Here is a 21914-nt window from a genome sequence, read left to right as displayed (position 1 = left end):
GACGTCTGGGATCTCATCCGGGACTCCGAACAACATTCGGTAACCACATACAAACTTCCTTTATAACCCTAGCGTCATCGAACCTTAAGTGTGTAGACCCTATGGGTTCGGGAACCATGTAGACATGACCGAGACGTTCTCCGGTCAATAACCAACAGCGGGATCTGGATACCCATGTTGGTTCCCACATGTTCCACGATGATCTCATTGGATGAACCACGATGTCGAGGATTCGATCAATCCCGTATACAATTCCCTTTGTCTATCGGTATTGTACTTGCCCGAGATTCGATCGTCGGTATCTCGATACCTTGTTCAATCTCATTACCGGCAAGTCTCTTTACTCGATCCGTAACACATCATCCCGTGATCAACTCCTTGATCACATTGTGCACATTATGATGATGTCCTACCGAGTGGGCCCAGAGATACCTCTCCGTCACACGGAGTGACAAATCCCAGTCTCGATTCGTGCCAACCCAACAGACACTTTCGGAGATACCTGTAGTGTAACTTTATAGCCACCCAGTTACTTTGTGACGTTTGGCACACCCAAAGTATTCCTACGGTATCCGGGAGTTGCACAATCTCATGGTCTAAGGAAATGATACTTGACATTAGTAAAGCTTTAGCATACGAACTACACGATCTTTGTGCTAGGCTTAGGATTGGGTCTTGTCCATCACATCATTCTCCTAATGATGTGATCCCGTTATCAACGACATCCAATGTCCATGGTTAGGAAACCGTAACCATCTATTGATCAACGAGCTAGTCAACTAGAGGCTTACTAGGGACATGGTGTTGTCTATGTATCCACACATGTATCTGAGTTTCCTATCAATACAATTCTAGCATGGGTAATAAACGATTATCATGAACAAGGAAATATAATAATAATCAATTTATTATTGCCTCTAGGGCATATTTCCAACAGTCTCCCACTTGCACTAGAGTCAATAATCCAGTTCACATCGATATGTGATTAACACTCAAGGTCACATCCCCATGTGACTAACACCCAAGAGTTCTGGGTTTGATCATGTTATGCTTGTGAGAGAGGTTTCAGTCAACGGGTCTGCAACATTCAGATCCGTATGTACTTCGCAAATTTCCATGTCATCTTATAGATGCAACTACTACGCTACATTTGGAGCTATTCCAAATAACTGTTCTACTATAAGAATCCAGTTTACTACTCAGAATAATCTGGATTAGTGTCAAAGTTTGCATCGGCGTAACCCTTTAAGACGAACTCTTTTACCACCTCCATAATCGAGAAAATTCCTTAGTCCACTAGTTACTAAGGATAACTTTGACCGTTGTCCTGTGATCCATTCTTGGATCACTCTTGTACCCCTTGACTGACTCATGGCAAGGCACACTTCAGGTGCGGTACACAACATAGCATACTGTAGAGCCTATGTCTTAAGCATAGGGGACGACCTTCATCCTTTCTCTCTATTCTGTCGTGGTCAGGTTTCGAGTCTTACTCAATGTTCACACCTTATAACACAGCCAAGAACTCCTTCTTTGCCGATCCATTTTGAACTCCTTCAAAATCTTGTCATGGTATGTATTCATTTGAAAGTACTATTAAGCGTTTTGATCTATCCTTATAGATCTAAATGCTCAATACTCAAGTAGCCTAATCCAGGTTTTCCATCGAAAAACACTTTTCAAATAACTCTGCATTCTTTCCAGAAATTCTACATCATTTCCTATCAACAATATGTTAACAACATATACTCATCAGAAATTCTATAGTGCTCCCACTCACTTCTTTGGAAATACAAGTTTCTCATAAACTTTGTATACACCCAAAATCTTTGATCATCTCATCAAAGCATACATTCCAACTCCGAGATGCTTACTCCAGTCCTTAGAAGGATTGCTGGAGCTTTGCATACTTATTAGCATCTTTCAGGATTGACAAAACCTTCCGGTTGTATCACATACAACCTTTCCTCAAGAAAAACGTCGAGGAAACAATGTTTTTTTCATCCTGTCTGCAAGATTTCATAAATAATGCAGTAATCGCTAATATAATTCCAACAGACTCTTAGCATCGCTACGAGTGAGAAAGTCTCATCGTAGTCAACTCCTTGAACTTGTCGGAAAACATCTTAACGACAAGTCGAGCTTTCTTAATGGTGATACTTACCATCATTGTTCGTCTTCCTTTTAAAATCCATCTGTACTCAACAGCCTTACGACCATCGAGCCGTTCTGCCAAAGTCTACACTTTGTTTTCATACATGGATCCTCTCTCGGATTTTATGGCCTCGAGCCATTTATCGGAATCCAGGCCCACCATCGTTTCTCCATAGCTCGTAGGTTCATTGTTGTCTAGCAACATGACTTCCAAGACAGGATTACGTACCACTCTGAAGTAGTACTCATCCTTGTCATCCTACGAGGTTTGGTAGTGACTTGATCTGAAGTTTCATGATCACTATCATAAGCTTCCACTTCAATTGGTGTAGGTGCCACATGAACAACTCCCTGTGCCCTGCCACACACTAGTTGAAGAGATGGTTCAATAACCTCATCAAGTCTCCACCATCCTCCCACTCAATTCTTTCGAGAGAAACTTTTCCTCGAGAAAGGACCCGATTCTAGAAACAATCCCTTATTGCTTTCGGATCTGAGACAGGAGGTATACCCAACTGTTTTGGGGTGTCCTATGAAGATGCATTTATCCGCTTCGGGTTTGAGCTTATCAGCCTGAAACTTTTTCACATAAGCGTCGCAGCCCCAAACTTTTAAGAAATGACAGCTTAGGTTTCTCTAAACCATAGTTCATACGGTGTCATCTCATCGGAATTATGTGGTGCCCTATTTAAAGTGAATGTGGTTGTCTCTAATGCCTAACCCATAAACTATTGTGGTAATTCGATAAGAGACATCATGGTATGCATCATATCCAATAGGGTGCAGTTATGATGTTCGGACACACCATCACACTATGGTGTTCCAGGCTGTATTAGATGTGAAACAATTTCCACAATGTCTTAATTCTGTGCCAAACTCGTAATTCAGATATTCATCTCTATGATCATATCATAGACATTTTATCCTCTTGTCATGACGACCTCTCACCTTCACCCTAAAATTACTTGAACCTTTCAATAATTCAGACTCGTGATTCATCAAGTAAATATACTCAACATCTACTCAAATCATCTGTGAAGTAAGAACATAACGATATCCACTACACGCCTCAGCACTCATTGGACTGCACACATCAAAATGTATTACTTCCAACAAGTTGCTTTCTAGTTCCATTTTACTGAAAATGAGGCTTTCAGTCATCTTGCCCATGTGGTATGATTTGCATGTCTCAAGTGATTCAAAATCAAGTGAGTCCAAACGGTCCATTTGCATGGAGTTTCTTCATGCATATACACCAATAGACATGGTTCGCATGTCTCAAACTTTCAAAACGAGTGAGCCCAAAGATCCATCAACATGGAGCTTCTTCATGCGTTTTATACCGATATGACTTACGTGGCAGTGCCACAAGTAGGTGGTACTATCATTACTATCTTATATCTTTTGGCATGAACATGTGTATCACTACGGTCGAGATTCAATAAACCATTCATTTTAGGTGCAAGACCATTGAAGGTATTATTCAAATAAACAGAGTAACCATTATTCTCCTTAAATGAATAACCGTGTCGCGATAGACATAATCCAATCATGTCTATGCTCAACGCAAACACCAAATAACAATTATTTAGGTTTAACACCAATCTCGATGGTAGAGGGAGCGTGCGATGCTTGATCATATCAACATTGGAAACACTTCCAACACATATCGTCAGCTCACCTTTAGCTAGTCTCCGTTTATTCCGTAGCTTTTATTTTGAATTACTAACACTTAGCAACCGAACCGGTATCTAATACCCTGGTGCTACTAGGAGTACTAGTAAAGTGCACATCAACACAATGTATATCCAATATACTTCTATCGACCTTGCCAGCCTTCTCATCTACCAAGTATCTAGGGTAATTCTGCTCCAGTGGCTGTTCCCCTTATTACAGAAGCACTTAGTCTCGGGTTTGGGTTCAACCTTGGGTTTCTTCACTAGAGCAGCAGCTGAATTGCCGTTTCATGAAGTATCCCTTCTTGCCCTTTCCCTTCTTGAAACTAGTGGTTTCTCCAACCATCAACAATTGATGCTCCTTCTTGATTTCTACTTTTGTGGTGTCAAACATCGCGAATATCTCAAGGATCATCATATATGTCCCTGATATATCATAGTTCATCACGAAGCTCTAGCAGCTTGGTGGTAATGACTTCGGAGAAACATCACTATCTCATCTGGAAGATCAACTCCCACTCGATTCAAATGATTGTTGTACTCAGACAATCTGAGCACAAGCTCAACAATTGAGCTTTTCTCCCTTAGTTGCAGGCTAAGAAAATCGTCGGAGGTCTTATACCTCTTGACGTGGGCACGAGCCTGAAATCCCAATTTCAGTCCTTGGAACATCTCATATGTTCTGCGATGTTTCAAAAACGTCTTTGGTGCCTCAATTCTAAACCATTTAGCATTACGCACTGAACTATCATGTAGTCATCAAAACGTGTATGTCAGATGTTCGCAACATCCATAGACGACGTTCGAGGTTCAGCACACTGAGCGGTGCATTAAGGACATAAGCCTTCTATGAAGCAATGAGGACAATCCTCAGTTTACGGACCTAGTCCACATAATTGCTACTACCATCTTTCAACTAAATTTTCTCTAGGAACATAACTAAACAGTAGAACTGAAGCGCGAGCTACGACATAATTTGCGAAGACCTTTTGACTATGTTCAGGATAATTAAGTTCATCTTATGAACTCCCACTCAGATAGACATCCCTCTAGTCATCTAAGTGATTACATGATCCGAGTCAACTAGGCCGTGTCCGATCATCACGTGAGACAGACTAGTCATCATCGGTGAACATCTTCATGTTGATCGTATCTTCTATACGACTCATGCTCGAACTTTCGGTCTCTTGTGTTCCGAGGCCATGTCTGTACATGCTAGGCTCGTCAAGTTAACCAAAGTGTTTCGCATGTGTTCTGAGGCCATGTCTGTACATGCTAGGCTCGTCAACACCCGTTGTATTCAAACGTAAGAATCTATCACACCCGGTCATCACGTGGTGCTTCGAAACGATGAACTTTCGCAACGGTGCACAGTTAGGGAGAACACTTTCTTGAAATTTTAATGAGGGATCATCTTATTTACTACCGTCGTTTTAAGCAAATAAGATGCAAAAACATGATAAACATCACATGCAATCAAATAGTGACATGATATGGCCATCATCACTTTGCTCCTTTTGATCTCCATCTTCGGGGCTCCATGATCATCATCGTCACCGGCATGACACCATGATCTCCATCATCGTGTCTTCATGAAGTTGTCTCGCCAACTATTACTTCTACTACTACAGCTAACGGTTAGCAATAAAGTAAAGTAATTACATGACGTTTATGTTGACACGCAGGTCATAAATAAATTAAGACAACTCCTATGGCTCCTACCGGTTGTCATTCTCATCGACATGCAAGTCGTGATTCCTATTACAAGAACATGATCATCTCATACATCACATGTATCATTCATCACATCCTTTGGGCCATATCACATCACATGGCATACCCTACAAAAACAAGTTAGACGTCATGTTTTACGTGTTTTACGTGGCTGCTATGGGTTTCTAGCAAGAACGTTTCTTACCTACGCAAAGACCACAACGTGATATGCCAATTGCTATTTACCCTTCATAAGGACCCTTTTCATCGAATCCGATCCGACTAAAGTGGGAGAGACAGACACCCGCCAGCCACCTTATGCAACTAGTGCATGTCAGTCGGTGGAACCGGTCTCACGTAAGCGTACGTGTAAGGTTGGTCCGGGCCGCTTCATCCCACAATACCGTCGAAACAAGATTGGACTAGTAACGGTAAGCATATTGAACAAAATCAACGCCCACAACTACTTTGTGTTCTACTCGTGCATAGAATCTACGCAATAGACCTAGCTCATGATGCCACTGTTGGGGAACGTAGCAGAAATTCAAAATTTTCCTACGTGTCACCAAGATCTATCTATGGAGAAACTAGCAACGAGGAGAAGAAGAGTGCATCTACATACCCTTGTAGATTGCTAAGCGGAAGCGTTCAAGTGAACGGGGTTGATGGAGTCGTACTCGCCGTGATCCAAATCACCGATGACCAAGTGCCGAACGGACGGCACCTCCGCGTTCAACACACATGCAGCCCGGTGACGTCTCACACGCCTTGATCCAGCAAGGGGAGAAGGAGAGGTTGAGGAAGACTCCTTCCAGCAGCAGCACAACGGCGTGGTGATGGTGGAGGAGAGTGGCAGTCCTGCAGGGCTTCGCCAAGCACCGCAGAAGAGGAGGAGGGAGAGAGGTAGGGCTGCGCCAAGAGGGAGATCGAATCGCGTGTTGGGCATCCCCTAGGCCTCAAGTATATATAGGGGAAGGGGAGGGGGCTGTGCCCCCTTTAGGGTTCCCACCCCAAGGGGTGCGGCAGCCCCAGATCCCATCTGAGGGAGGCGGCCAAGGGGGGAGGAGAGGGAGGCGCAAGGAGCATGGGCCATAGGGCCCATCTGCCCTTAGGGTTTGCCCCCTTCCTCCCCTTAGGCACCTTGGGCCCTTGTGGGGGGCGCACCAGCCCACCTGGGGCTGGCCCCCTCCCACACTTGGCCCATGCAGCCCTCCGGGGCCGGTGGCCCCACATGGTGGACCCCCGGGACCCTCCCGGTGGTCCCGGTACGTTACCGATAAAACCCGAAACTTTTCCGGTGACCAAAACAGGACTTCCCATATATAAATCTTTACCTTCGGACCATTCCGGAACTCCTCGTGACGTCCGGGATCTCATCCGGGACTCTGAAAAACATTCGGTAACCACATACAAACTTCCTTTATAACCCTAGCGTCATCGAACCTTAAGTGTGTAGACCCTACGGGTTCGGGAACCATGCAGACATGACCGAGACGTTCTCCGGTCAATAACCAACAGCGGGATCTGGATACCCATGTTGGTTCCCACATGTTCCATGATGATCTCATCGGATGAACCACGATGTCGAGGATTCGATCAATCCCGTATACAATTCCCTTTGTCTATCGGTATTGTACTTGCCCGAGATTCGATCGTCGGTATCTCGATACCTTGTTCAATCTCGTTACCGGCAAGTCTCTTTACTCGTTCCATAACACATCATCCCGTGATCAACTCCTTGATCACATTGTGCACATTATGATGATGTCCTACCGAGTGGGCCCAGAGATACCTCTCCGTCACACGGAGTGACAAATCCCAGTCTCGATTCGTGCCAACCCAACAGACACTCTCGGAGATACCTGTAGTGTACCTTTATAGCCACCCAGTTATGTTATGACGTTTGGCACACCCAAAGTATTCCTACGGTATCCGGGAGTTGCACAATCTCATGGTCTAAGGAAATGATACTTGACATTAGTAAAGCTTTAGCATACGAACTACACGATCTTTGTGCTAGGCTTAGGATTGGGTCTTGTCCATCACATCATTCTCCTAATGATGTTATCCCGTTATCAACGACATCCAATGTCCATGGTTAGGAAATCGTAACCATCTATTGATCAACGAGCTAGTCAACTAGAGGCTTACTAGGGACATGGTGTTGTCTATGTATCCACACATGTATCTGAGTTTCCTATCAATACAATTCTAGCATGGATAATAAACGATTATCATGAACAAGGAAATATAATAATAATCAATTTATTATTGCCTCTAGGGCATATTTCCAACAGAACATCACTATGTTGATCATATCTACTATATGATTCACGCTCGACCTTTCGGTCTCCGTGTTCCGAGGCCATATCTGCATATGCTAGGCTCGTCAAGTTTAACCTGAGTATTCTGCGTGTGCAAAAACTGGCTTGCACCCGTTGTAGATGGACGTAGAGCTTATCACACCCGATAATCACGTGGTGTCTGGGCACGACGAACTTTGGCAACGGTGCATACTCAGGGAGAACACCTCTTGATAATTTAGTGAGAGATCATCTTATAATGCTACCGTCAATCAAAGCAAGATAAGATGCATAAAAGATAAACATCACATGCAATCAATATAAGTGATATGATATGGCCATCATCATCTTGTGCTTGTGATCTCCATCTCTGAAGCACCGTCATGATCACCATCGTCATCGGCGCGACACCTTGATCTCCATCGTAGCATCATTGTCGTCTTGCCAATCTTATGCTTCCACGACTATCGCTACCGCTTAGTGATAAAGTAAAGCATTACAGCGCGATTGCATTGCATACAATAAAGCGACAACCTTATGGCTCCTGCCAGTTGCCGATAACTCGGTTACAAAACATGATCATCTCATACAATAAAATTTAGCATCATGTCTTGACCATATCATATCACAACATGCCCTGCAAAAACAAGTTAGACGTCCTCTACTTTGTTTGTTGCAAGTTTTACGTGGCTGCTACGGGCTTAAGCAAGAACCAATCTTACCTACGCATCAAAACCACAACGATAGTCTGTCAAGTTGGTGCTGTTTTAACCTTCGCAAGGACCGGGCGTAGCCACACTCGGTTCAACTAAAGTTGGAGAAACTGTCACCCGCAAGCCACCTATGTGCAAAGCACGTCGGGAGAACCGGTCTTGCGTAAGCGTACGCGTAATGTCGGTCCGGGCCGCTTCGTCCAACAATACCGCCGAACCAAAGTATGACATGCTGGTAAGCAGTATGACTTATATCGCCCACAACTCACTTGTGTTCTACTCGTGCATATAACATCAACACATAAAACCTAGGCTCGGATGCCACTGTTGGGGAACGTAGTAATTTCAAAAAATTTCCTACGCACACGCAAGATCATGATGATGCACAGCAACGAGAAGGGAGAGTGTTGTCTACGTACCCTCGTAGACCGAAGCGGAAGCGTTGACGCAACGTAGAGGAAGTAGTCGTACGTCTTCCCGGTCCAACCGATTCAAGCACCGTTACTCCGGCACCTCCGAGTTCTTGACACACGTACAGCTCGATGACGCACCCCGGGCTCCGATCCAGCAAAGCTTCGGGGAGAAGTTTCGTCAGCACGATGGCGTGGTGACGATCTTGATGTTTAACCGTCGTAGGGCTTCACCTAAGCACCGCTACAATATGATCGAGGTGTAATATCGTGGAGGGGGGCACCTCACACGGCTAAGGAACGATCACGAAGATCAACTTGTGTGTTCTAGGGTGCCCCCTGCCCCCGTATATAAAGGAGCCAAGGGGAGGGGGCGGCCGGCCATGGAGGGGCGCGCCAGGGGGAGTCCTGCTCCTACTTCTTTCCTAGTTGGAGAAGGAGAAGGGGGGGAAGAGGAGGAAGAGGGGAAGGAAAGGGGTGGCGCCGCCCCCCTTCCCTTGTCCTATTCAGACTAGGAAGGGGAGGGGCGCGCGGCCACCTCTTGCCTCCTTCTCTCTTCTCCCTCAAGGCCTATGTAGGCCCAATAATCCCCCGGGGGGTTCCGGTAACCCCCCGGTACTCCGGTAAAATGCCGATTTCACCCGGAACGATTCCGATGTCCAAATATAAGCTTCCAATATACTGACTTTATGTCTCGACCATTTCGAGACTCCTCGTCATGTCCGTGATCACATCCGGGACTCCAAACAACCTTCGGTACATCAAAATACATAAACTCATAATGAAACTGTCATCGTAACTTTAAGCGTGCGGACCCTACGGTTCGAGAACAATGTAGACATGACCGAGACACGTCTCCGGTCAATAACCAATAGCGGGACCTGGATGCCCATATTGGCTCCTACATATTCTACGAAGATCTTTATCGGTCAGACCGCATAACAACATACGTTGTTCCCTTTGTCATCGGTATGTTACTTGCCCGAGATTCGATCGTCGGTATCCAATACCTAGTTCAATCTCGTTACCGGCAAGTCTCTTTACTCGTTCTGTAATACATCATCCCGCAACTAACTCATTAGTTGCAAGGCTTAAGTGATGTGCATTACCGAGAGGGCCCAGAGATACCTCTTCGACGATCGGAGTGACAAATCCTAATCTCGAAATACGTCAACCCAACATGTACCTTTGGAGACACCTGTAGAGCACCTTTATAATCACCCAGTTACGTTGTGACGTTTGGTAGCACACAAAGTGTTCCTCCGGCACATGGGAGTTACATAATCTCATAGTCATGGGAACATGTATAAGTCATGAAGAAAGCAATAGCAACATACTAAACGATCGGGTGCTAAGCTAATGGAATGGGTCATGTCAATCAGATCATTCAACTAATGATGTGATCCCGTTAATCAAATAACAACTCTTTTTCCATGGTTAGGAAACATAACCATCTTTGATTAACGAGCTAGTCAAGTAGAGGCATACTAGTGACACTCTGTTTGTCTATGTATTCACACATGTATTATGTTTCCGGTTAATACAATTCTAGCATGAATAATAAACATTTATCATGATATAAGGAAATAAATAATAACTTTATTATTGCCTCTAGGGCATATTTCCTTCACACTGAACTATCGAGTAGTCATCAGCTTTACTCTGCCAGACGTTCTTAACGTCATCAGCAGCATCTGCAGCAGGCCTGGCACCTAGCGGTGCTTCCAGAACGTAATTTTTTTGTGCAGCAATGAGGATAATCCTCAAGTTACAGACCCAGTCTGTGTAATTTCTACCATCATCTTTCAACTTTGCTTTCTCAAGGAACGCATTAAAATTCAATGGAACAACAGCACGGGCCATCTATCTACAACAACATAGATAAGCAAAATACTATCAGGTACTAAGTTCATAATAAATTTAAGTTCAATTAATCATATTACTTAAGAACTCCCACTTAGATAGACATCCCTCTAATCATCTAAGTGATCACGTGATCCATATCAACTAAACCATAACCGATCATCACGTGAAATGGAGTAGTTTTCAATGGAGAACATCACTATGTTGATCATATCTACTATATGATTCACGTTCGACCTTTCGGTCTCAGTGTTCCGAAGCCATATCTGCATATACTAGACTCGTCAAGTTTAACCCCGGGTATTCTGCGTGTGCAAAACTGGCTTGCACCCGTTGTAGATGGACGTAGAACTTATCACACCCGATCATCACGTGGTGTCTCGGCACGACGAAATTTGGCAACGGTGCATACTCAGGGAGAACACTTTTATCTTGAAATTTAGTGAGAGATCATCTTATAATGCTACCGTCAAACAAAGCAGAATAAGATAGATAAAGGATAAACATCGCATGCAATCAATATAAGTGATATGATATGGCCATCATCATCTTGTGCTTGTGATCTCCATCTCCGAAGCACCGGTATGATCACCACCGTCACCGGTGCGACACCTTAATCTCCATCGTAGCATCGTTGTCGTCTCGCCAACTATTGCTTCTACGACTATCGCTATCGCTTAGTGATAAAGTAAAGCAATTATTGGGCGATTGCATTGCATACAATAAAGCGACAACCATATGGCTCCTGCCAGTTGCCGATAACTCCGTTAGAAAACATGATCATCTCATACAATAAATATAGCATCATGTCTTGACCATATCACATCACAACATGCCCTGCAAAAACAAGTTAGACGTCCTCTACTTTGTTGTTGCAAGTTTTACGTGGCTGCTACGGGCTGAGAAAGAACCGTTCTTACCTACGCATCAAAATCACAACAATAGTTCATCAAGTTAATGATGTTTTAACCTTATCAAGGACCGGGCGTAGCCACACTCGGTTCAACTAAAGTTGGAGAAACTGACACCTGCCAGCCATCTATGTGCAAACCACGTCGGTAGAACCAGTCTCGCATAAGCGTATGCGTAATGTCGGTCCAGGCCGCTTCATCCAGCAATACCGCCGGACCAAAGTATGACATGCTGGTAAGCAGTATGACTTGTATCGCCCACAACTCACTTGTGTTCTACTCGTGCATATAACATCTGCGCATAAAACCTGGCTCGGATGCCACTGTTGGGGAACGTAGTAATTTCAAAATTTTCCTACGCACACGCAGGATCATGGTGATGTATAGCAACGAGAGGGGAGAGTGTCGTCCACGTACCCTCGTAGACCATTAAGCGGAAGCGTTATGACAACGCGGTTGATGTAGTCGTACGTCTTCACGATCGACCGATCCTCAGTATCGAATGTACGGCACCTTCGCGTTCAGCACACGTTCAGCTCGGTGACGTCCCGCGAACTCACGATCCAGTAGAGCTCGGGGAAGAGTTTCGTTAGCACGACGGCGTGGTGACGATGTTGATGAAGCTACCGTAGCAGGGCTTCACCTAAACACCGCTACAGTATGACCGAGGTGGATTATGGTGGAGGGGGCACCACACACGGCTGGAAGAGATCTTTGTGATCAACTTGTGTGTCTAGAGGTGCCCCCTGCCCCTGTATATAAAGGAGCAAGGGGGAGGCCGGCCGGCCCTTGTTGGTGCGCCAAGAGGAGGAATCCTCCACCTAGTAGGAGTAGGATTCCTCCCTTTCATACTCCTACTAGGAGGGGGAAAGGAAGGGGAAGAAAGAGAAGGAAAGGGGGGCACCCCCCCTCTCCTAGTCCAATTCGGACCAGAGGGAGGGGGCGCGCTGCCTGCCCTATGCCGGCCCCTCTCTCTTTCCCTTATGCCCCAACAAGGCCCATTAGCCCCCGGAGGGTTCCAGTAACCCCTCCGGTACTCTGGTAAAATCCCGATTTTACCCGGAACTCTTCGGATGTCCAAATGTAGGCTGCCAATATATCAATCTTTATGTCTCGGCCATTTCGAGACTCCTTGTCATGTCCGTGATCATATCTGGGACTCTGAACTACCTTCGGTACATCGAAACATATAAACTCATAAAACCGATCGTCACAAGACTTTAAGCGTGCGGACCCTACGGGTTCGAAAACTATGTAGACATGACCGAGACATGTCTCCGGTCAATAACCAATATTGGAACCTGGATGCTCATATTGTTTCCTACATATTCTATGAAGATCTTTATCGGTCAAACCGCATAACACTATACGTTGTTCTTTTTGTCATCGGTATGGTACTTGCCTGAGATTCGATCATCGGTATCCCAATACCTAGTTCAATCTCGTTACCGGCAAGTCTCTTTACTCGTTCCGTAATGCACTATCCCTCAACTAACTCATTAGTTGTATTGCTTGCAAGGCTTATAGTGATGTGTATTACTGAGAGGGCCCAGAGATACCTCTCCGACAGTCGGAGTGACAAATCCTAATCTTGATCTATGCCAACTCAACAAGTACCATCGGAGACACTTGTAGAGCACCTTTACAATCATCCAGTTACGTTGTGATGTTTGGTAGCACACAAAGTGTTCCTCTGGTATTCAGGAGTTGCATAATCTCATAGTCATAAGAACATGTATAAGTCATGAAGAAAGCAATAGCAGTAAACAAAAACGATCAAGTGCTAAGCTAACGGAATGGGTCAAGTCAATCACATCATTCTCCTAATGATGTGATCCCATTGATCAAATGACAACTCATGTCTATGGTTTAGGAAACTTAACCATCTTTGATCAATGAGCTAGTCAAGTAGAGGCACACTAGTGACACTATGTTTGTCTATGTATTCACACATGTATTATGTTTCCGGTTAATACAATTCTAGCATGAATAATAAACATTTATCATGAAATAAGGAAATAAATAAATAACTTTATTATTGCCTCTAGGGCATATTTCCTTTAGTTGGCTCGTCATCGAAGGCGTCCTCCATTTGCATGTCCTTTGCCTGCCAGTCGGCAGCAATGGCGGCCATGGCCTTCTTCCGCTCCGACATCAGTCCATCCCAAAGAGCTTTGGCCACGGATGGATCCATGATGGGGAGTAGTGTGGAGAGGGATAACTGTGGCTATGGCCGAGGCACCGGGGCAGCTGTTTATATAGCACTGATGGACGGCAGATAAACGGACGAGTGGCGCCGGAGGAGATGCCTAGGCAACCTCGTGCCATCAATGGGGACAGCAGACGGATGGACAGGCGACCATTGTGTCATTTGAATGTGCGGCAGTCGCCTGCACTGGGAAGCGGAGCGGGCGGCGCTCTCTCGACCGGCGTGCCGCTTCAATGCCGGCGCCAGTGAGCGGTCGTGTCCGCTCTAGGCGGGCATGAATGCGGGCCCAGATGCTCTGGAGCGGCGCTAATCGAAAACACGCGGGAGGGGTGAGGGGTATTTGGTGGGCCAAGGTGGTCAGAAACGGGCCTGGGATTGATCCGGACTCCCACAAACCTCCCCCACTTTTATCTCCGGTTTGCAGGAGAAATCATGTATGGACCGCTCTGCGGACCGATACAGGACCGCGTTGGATGGCTTTCGCGGTCCGGACAGTTGTGGGAGGTTTACAGGTCGGCGTTGAAGATGCCCTTATAATCCCTCGCATTCATCATGAGGAGATGTTTTGGGATAAATCAGATATTTATATGCTGCAGGTAGAAGTTTTTTTTGAAAGGGAGGATAACCTTTGGCCTCTGCATCAGAACGATGCATACGACCATAGATATTAGCGGGTAGAACTACTTCTATGAAAATGACAGACATTTTCTTGATGGTGTAGAAATGTATTCTGTTTTTGCATTCTTGCTAGTCTCAACCTTTTGTACATCCCTCCACCAAAAAATGCACACCATTTACTTTTTACAACCTTAAAAGTGTGCAAATTTTAACAAACTAGGCGCCGCGTCCGGATGGTTTCACCGGTGCCTTCTTTAGGTCATGTTAGGAGACAATAAAATCTAATGCCATGCGGTTACTCATAGCTTCTCTAACCTCCGTGTCGAACACTTTTAGTGAGTTAATACCATCAACATTGTGTTGCTCCCTAAGAAGGACGGGGCCGAAAGCATCTCTGATTTCAGACCCATCAGCCCTGTTCATGTAGTTGCAAAGATTGTGGCGAAGATTATGGCTTCATAGCTTGTCCCTTCGTCCATACGCTCATCTCCCAGTCTCAAAGTGCTTTCATAAAGTCTAGAAGTACCCATGATAATTTCATCTATGTGTGTAACCTGGCAAGGAAAAAATGCACCGCAACAAAAAGGCCTCTCTCCTTTTTAAGATCGACATGAAGAAGACCTTCGACTCAGTTCATTGGGACTCTTGAGTTCAGCTCCTCTGTCGATGAAGTTTTGCCACCAGAATCACGAACATGCTTGCTGCCTTCTTTGCTCTACCACCTTGAGGTCATGCTCAAGGGCGTGCTGGGAGATCCCATTCAACACCGTCGGGGCCTTTGGCAGACCTTCTGTCGACGCTTCTTTTTGTCCTGACAATTGATTTAATCCATAACCACCTCGACATTGCCAATCGGTGTGGCCTTTCGCACTCCATTGGTGGGACATTTGCTTTCATCCGCACTTCCCTATATGTTAATGCTGCCACCATTTTTGTCGCCCCCATTAAGGAGGATATCCGACACCTCACCTCCATACTTGTCGGCTTCAGGGAGGTTGTCAGTTTAGTTACCAACCTTGAGAAGAGCCTTGTAGCTCCGACTAGATGTGGGGACATTGACCTCGACTCCGTCCTCGAGATCTTTCCGGCTAGACGTTCAACCTTCGCACTCAGATATCTAGGCCTACCCTTGTCGATTCACCGCCTTAGGAAGGTGGACCTCCAACACCTGGTTGATAAGGAGACCGAGAAGCTTGTGCTTTCTTAGGGGTAGCTCATCCCGGCAGCTGACATAATGGCCTTGGTCAAGGTAGTGCTCACTTCAATTGCAACCTACCATATTACTGCGTTGGGGCCTCCGGAGGAAATCGTGAGTGCCTTCGAGAAGATTGAGCATGCTTTTTTGGGTGGGCTTGGACAAGGTTTCCGGGGCCAGTGCAAAGTAAATTGGAATTTGAAGGTGGTGTGCATAACTAAGCGGTTGGGTCCCTTGGTGTTATCAATCTCGTAGGTATGCGAGGGCACTTTGTTTACGGCGGCCTTGGTATGAATGGAAGGAGCCCGATAGGGCATGGGTTGGCTTGTGCACACCATATGATAGCACCGGCATGGACCTTAGCAACCACCATCACTATTGGTAACGGATGTATGGCCAAATTTTGGCACTTCCCATGGCTCGATGGCACCAAGACCAAAGTTAATGCCTTGCCATTTTCCACACTTCTAAGAAGAAGAATGCCTCTGATCATGATGCTTTACATGACCTTGCTAGTATCCCCTGGATAGACATGTATGATGGCCTCTCCGTTGCCCATATCCAAAAATTCTACACTCTGCTGGCCCAACTTCATGTTGTGCACCTTCAGGACGGAGTTAAGGGCGACATCACCTGGAACTTCACTACCAACAACATCTACTCGACCGCATCTGTGTACAAATGCGCAGTTTGAGGGGGCGGTCTCCACCATCATCGTGTTGACTATTTGGAATAACTCAGCGCCACCCAAGTGTAAGTTCTTTGTATGGCATCTCATTAATAATATGGTCTGGACTGCTGACCGCCTACAAAGGTCCGGATGGCCAAAATGTGGTCTCTGCTAGCTTTGAAAGATGGAGCCGGAGTCTGCAACGCAAATCTTCTTCAAGTGTTGATAGTCGCTAAGAATTTGGACCGTTGTTTTCTCAATGCACCCGAACTAGCTATTTCATACTGGGGACGCTTGGCTTCGGTCCATAAGTGGTGGAGGTTCACGCTCCTATAACCTGGCCATACGAGGAAGGTCAGCGCCTCGCTCGTTATGCTTGTCACATAGGAGTTATGGAATAAAGGAATGCATGGGTCTTCCGCAATAAATCGACATTTCCCACAATCATCATCACAAACATCAAGACGAATGCTTAGGAATTGGGTCCTCACAGGGGCAAAACACTTGAGTTCTTTCATGTTACAATAGTAGAATTTTCTTGTTGAGAGGCCATTTTTTTGGCCAAGCGTGGAGCACAAACAGTTGTGGTTGTCAGAAGAACCGTTGTCAATATGGTGTTTGGAACGCACTTCATGTCCTAGGTGAAAACCCTTGTTCCGGCCTTTGCTGGTTGGGCTCACAAGTGGCGAACTTGTGTTGTTATCATGATGAAGGTGTTGGGTTTGTGACGATGGCGGTAGCAGGGCGCTTATCCTTCCTGAAGGCGTTGCTCCGGAAAAAGTCGGCTTAGTTCTAGGTGTTACATTCATATTTTGTAATGGTTTTGACATAGTTGCTTTTGCTATGTACCTTACTTGTTAATGACTTTGGGCTCAATATCTTGCATCGGCTCTAATCAAAATGGATGTATGCATCAGTTGATGTAGAGGCCAAGATTCAATCGCTAAATGTCATTGACGGACGACCGCCATGAGGGACTCTTTTTAAAAAAAAAATCACATTTTTGAAGTTTCAAAAAAATCTAAAAAAAATCACACATGTTTATATGGATGCATACTACATGTGTACAAAATTTGAAGATGCTATACATTATGGTGAGAGCTACACTAAAAAGACAAATTCGTGATTTTGAAATTAGTGAACAGTACATGTACTGTTCACTATTAAGAAAATTGCACGTGTTTGTCCTTTTTGTGTAGCTCTTATCATAATGTAGTTCATCGTTAGACTGTATACACATAAAAAATACATCCATATGAACACGTAGAATTATTTTTGCAGAATTTTTTGAAACTTCAAAATTTTGATTTGTGATTTATTTTTTTAAAGTCCTCCATGGAAGTCGTCCTCCAAAATTCTTTTTGCCTCTCTTTCAAGAAAAGACAACTGTGAATTCTACTGTCGGATTTATACACGAAGTGAGGTGGGGAGGTGATAGTTGGATGCATTTCACTGCGAAAAGTAATAAAAAAATGGTGGAAACTATTTTGACCCTCCGTTTAATCCTGTTACTGCTACCTTTTGTGCATGCTACAGAAGAAGAGAGCAATATCATGGCGAGCTCCGTCTTCTACTTCGGAGAGATCGGAGTAAACGACTACATCTTCGCGCTATTCAGCAACCGCACAGCCGAGTTCGCGGCGAGCTTGGTGCCGGACATCGTCGGCGTCACCCGCTCGGCGCTGAACGTAAGCAGTGAACCCTTTCGACCCAACCACCAGCATAACAGAAGCGCGGACCAACTGTGCATCGTTTACGCAGGCCGTGATCGCCGCCGGTGCGAGGACGGTGCTGGTGACGGGGATGATCCCGCTGGGGTGCGAGCCGGAGCTGCTCGCCCTCTTCCCCGGCGACGCGCACGGGGAGTCCGGCTGCATCACGGGCTTCAACGAGGTCGCTCAGCTGCACAACCGCGCGCTGAACCGCATGCTCCGCGAGCTCCGGCGGAGCCACCCCGGCACCACCCTCTTCTACGCCGACATCTACAGCCCCATCGCCAACCTCGTCGCCTCGCCCGGCAAATACGGTGCCTGCACGCGCAATATAACTGACAACCACCGCCTTTTGTAGTTCATTCATCCTGACATCACTGATTTTACTGGTTTTACTTGGGGCGTGCAGGTTTCGGCGACAGGCCGTTGGCCGCGTTCTGCGGCGGCGGCGCTGGGCCGTACCACTTCGACATGGCGGCGTTCTGCGGCACGCCGGACTCGACGGGGAGCTCCGACCCGTCCGAGTTCCTCTCGTGGGACGGCATCCACTTCACCGACGCTGCCAACAGGTTCATCGCCCAGGCGCTGCTCAGAGGATTGTATAACGCGTCGGCGATGGCAGAGCCGCAAACTGCACTGCTCTGACATAAGACCGTGTCTGGATTTTACCTCCAACAACCAGGATTATACATCTCTCGGTCGGATTGATTTGTACTGCTCAAGCTATTTCTGGCGAGATCGACTCCCATGCCGGCACCACCAGGAGTACATGTTATCAGCGAAATATATGTGATTTTTTTTTTGTTTCTAAAGGCTATTGACCTGACGTCAGATAACGACCGATTTCGAGCGAACGCCTTCAACTATTACATCGGATCCCGCACGCGAATCTCAAACCGTTGGCTCCTGCCACCCTCCACAGGAACGACTGAGAATGACTGAATGGTTAACCGCAGAAACCCCCTTAGAACAAATGCCGAATTTATTTCTAAAACTTGAACAAGTGGTTATATAGAGCACAACAAATCTTACTTTTTAGGCTTTTTAGCCGTGACAACTATGTCAGCTACAACATGACAATTCTGTGTTTTTTAGTTTTTACACACTGCCAGTGCTATAGCCTGGCAAAGTGCGTTATTGTTTTTTGGACATAGCAACTATATTTGTTATAGCATGACAACTTTTTTATTTAAACATGGCATGGCAACATTTTACATTGTCCCACCGCAATTCTCTAGCAGCCGCATGGCAAATTTCTATCTTGTAGCATGACAATTCTTTATATTGTAGCATGGCAAATCTTTATCTTGTGGCATGGGAGTTTTCTATATTGTAGGATGACTAATCTCTATCTTGTAGCATGGCAATTCTTTTTTTTCCTGTACCATGGCAATCCTATTCTGACAGCATGGCAATTACTGAACTGTAGCATGACAATTCTTCTATATCGCAAGCATGACAAATCCTACTGTGACAGCATGACAATTACTGAATAGTAGCACGACAATTCTTCCATGTCGCAAGCATGGCAACATGTCAATTTTTCTGTTGATAACATTGTCATAGCATTGCAATTTCTCTTCTATAGCATGGCAAAGAGGGTGTGGACGAGGAAGGAAGATGTGTTTTTAAGGGAACAATTTGTTCCCTCGTGAGAGCCATCCAAAGCGCACACTCGTTTGCTCGGGTCACCCTTCAGGAAACATCAACTGGCTATTGGTGTCCTTTTTTCATACAATTCTAGAACAGGGTCGGATTCCACCATGAAAAAGTAACAACACATAAACATGAAAAAAACATCATGGTACAACTAAAGGCTGAATGTGCCGCCTCCTAAGGCTAATCCTCCACCTAGGAAAGCAAAATTTTCAACAGAACGCTGAATTATTACATATTACATGGGGGTACGGGTGCAGACCGAGGCTCCTCATTCATCCATCGGATAGGACGCCCCATCTATGGACCAAGAGAACGAGATATTGACTTTTTTTACATCTGTAACTACATTCTACATGTCCACACCGTCTACGTGGCCCAAAACACACTAACCTTTGTTACTTTATTAATAATAACACTAGGCTTTATTCTCATTATACAAATGTTCGTGAAAGTCATTGGTTTGCATTCCTATATGGGGGATATCTATACCCCATCCCACTTTCACACTCCAACAAAAAATAACTAGCCACAAACAAAGTTGTTTAGATCATCCACATCAACCAAACCATCAACTTAAAAGGCGTCATTGATCCAGCCTGTGGTGAGGCCATGGCGTGCTAGGAAGCCTTGTTCTTGGGGCAAGGTCTTCATATTGCATTGGTGGTCATTGCATGTGATTCGTCAACGGTGGGACATCTCTGGAGAGCAAACGCTAAGATTATTGTGAAAATTAGGAAGTTGCTTGCAACAAATGGTATATTACATTCTATTACGAATGTAGAGAGGCAAATGTGGATGATCATAACATAGCTAAGAACTCTTTAGACTTAGATCCTAGCCGTCATGTGTGGCCTTTGGACAGCCCCCCACCCCCCCTCCCCCCTAAATGTAAAGAATGTTTTGATGGGGTTTCAGGTGTTCCTCTAAAAAAATGATATACATATCGCGTCAATTGCCCATGTTACAATTATTATCAGGCCGGCCCATTATAGTAGGGAGTGGAGTGAACCGCAAGAGACGTGGTGACCGACTTTGGAACTTCCTGGAAGGTTCCTGCCCGGTGGGAACCTTCGTGAAGGTTCCTGAAACCGTTTTTTACATGTTTTTCTGGGTTTTATGTTTTTCTTTTACTATCTTTTGTATGTTTCATAATTTTGAAAAAATAAAAATCTTCACAATTTATTTGAAATGTTAAAAAATGTTTTCTTCTTCAAAAACTGTTCGCATCTAAAAAATTAGAAATTTTAAAAATTGCTCACAATTTTTATAAATGTTCATGTTTCTTGAAAATGTTGTTGGTACTTTCAAAAAATAGTTCCAAATTAGTTTTAAAGGTGCTCACGTTTGCAAAATTCATTTAAAAATGTTCACGTCTTCAAAAATGTTCGCGCTTAAAAAATCTTGTTTTTCCAAAAAAAATAGTCACCCTTTAAAAAGAGGACTCATGGATATTTTATAAATTCATGAACAATTTTGAAATTTACAAAAGTAATGAATCCATGAACATTTTGATTTGCATGAACTTCCTTTGGATTCAGATTTTTTGAATTTGCAAAATAAAATCCGTGAACTCATTTTGAATTTGTGAACATTTTTTTAAATCCACGAACATTTTCTGAATTTGTGATCATTTTTTCAAATTCATGAACATTTTTTGACTTCTTAAACTTCTTTCAAATCCACGAACATTTTTTAAATTAAAATAAACCAAGAGAAAAAGAAGAAGCCTGGGCTGGTGGAAGACGCGCGTCTTATCGCGTGCGTGAGCGAGCTCGCCACGAGCGATACACAGCACCACCCATTGAAACCCTCGTCCCCAAATCATGTTCGTGACGGCAGATCCGGCCGTCGCCGGCGACGGCGACCGATCCCGTGACGGCTGGCCCTTCTGGAACATGCAGAGGAACCGGGGCCTCTCAGCCGCCTCGACCTCCACCAACTGGGTCCTCTCGGCCACCACGAAGAACGAGGGCTACTCCATCTGGACCTCCGTGGGCGGCAAATGGTGCCCCAGGCCCACGGATGCTCACGCCCCGGGGTACTACCACGACCTCGCCGAGTTCTACCTCGAGGCGGCCCGCCGCCTCCCCATCGCCGACATCCCGTAC

General features: G+C 45.2%; 1 pseudogene; it reads left to right on the top strand.

The window, feature by feature from the left end:
* The window catches only part of LOC125512423, a 41963-nt pseudogene extending 23147 nt beyond the window's left edge, over nt 1-18816 (top strand).
* Nucleotides 18817-21914: the final 3098 nt, after the last annotated feature.

This window comes from Triticum urartu, chromosome 6 (genome assembly GCF_003073215.2).
Source record: "Triticum urartu cultivar G1812 chromosome 6, Tu2.1, whole genome shotgun sequence".
NCBI classification, from domain to species: Eukaryota; Viridiplantae; Streptophyta; class Magnoliopsida; order Poales; family Poaceae; genus Triticum; species Triticum urartu.
This window is presented reverse-complemented; position numbering and strand designations above follow the sequence as displayed.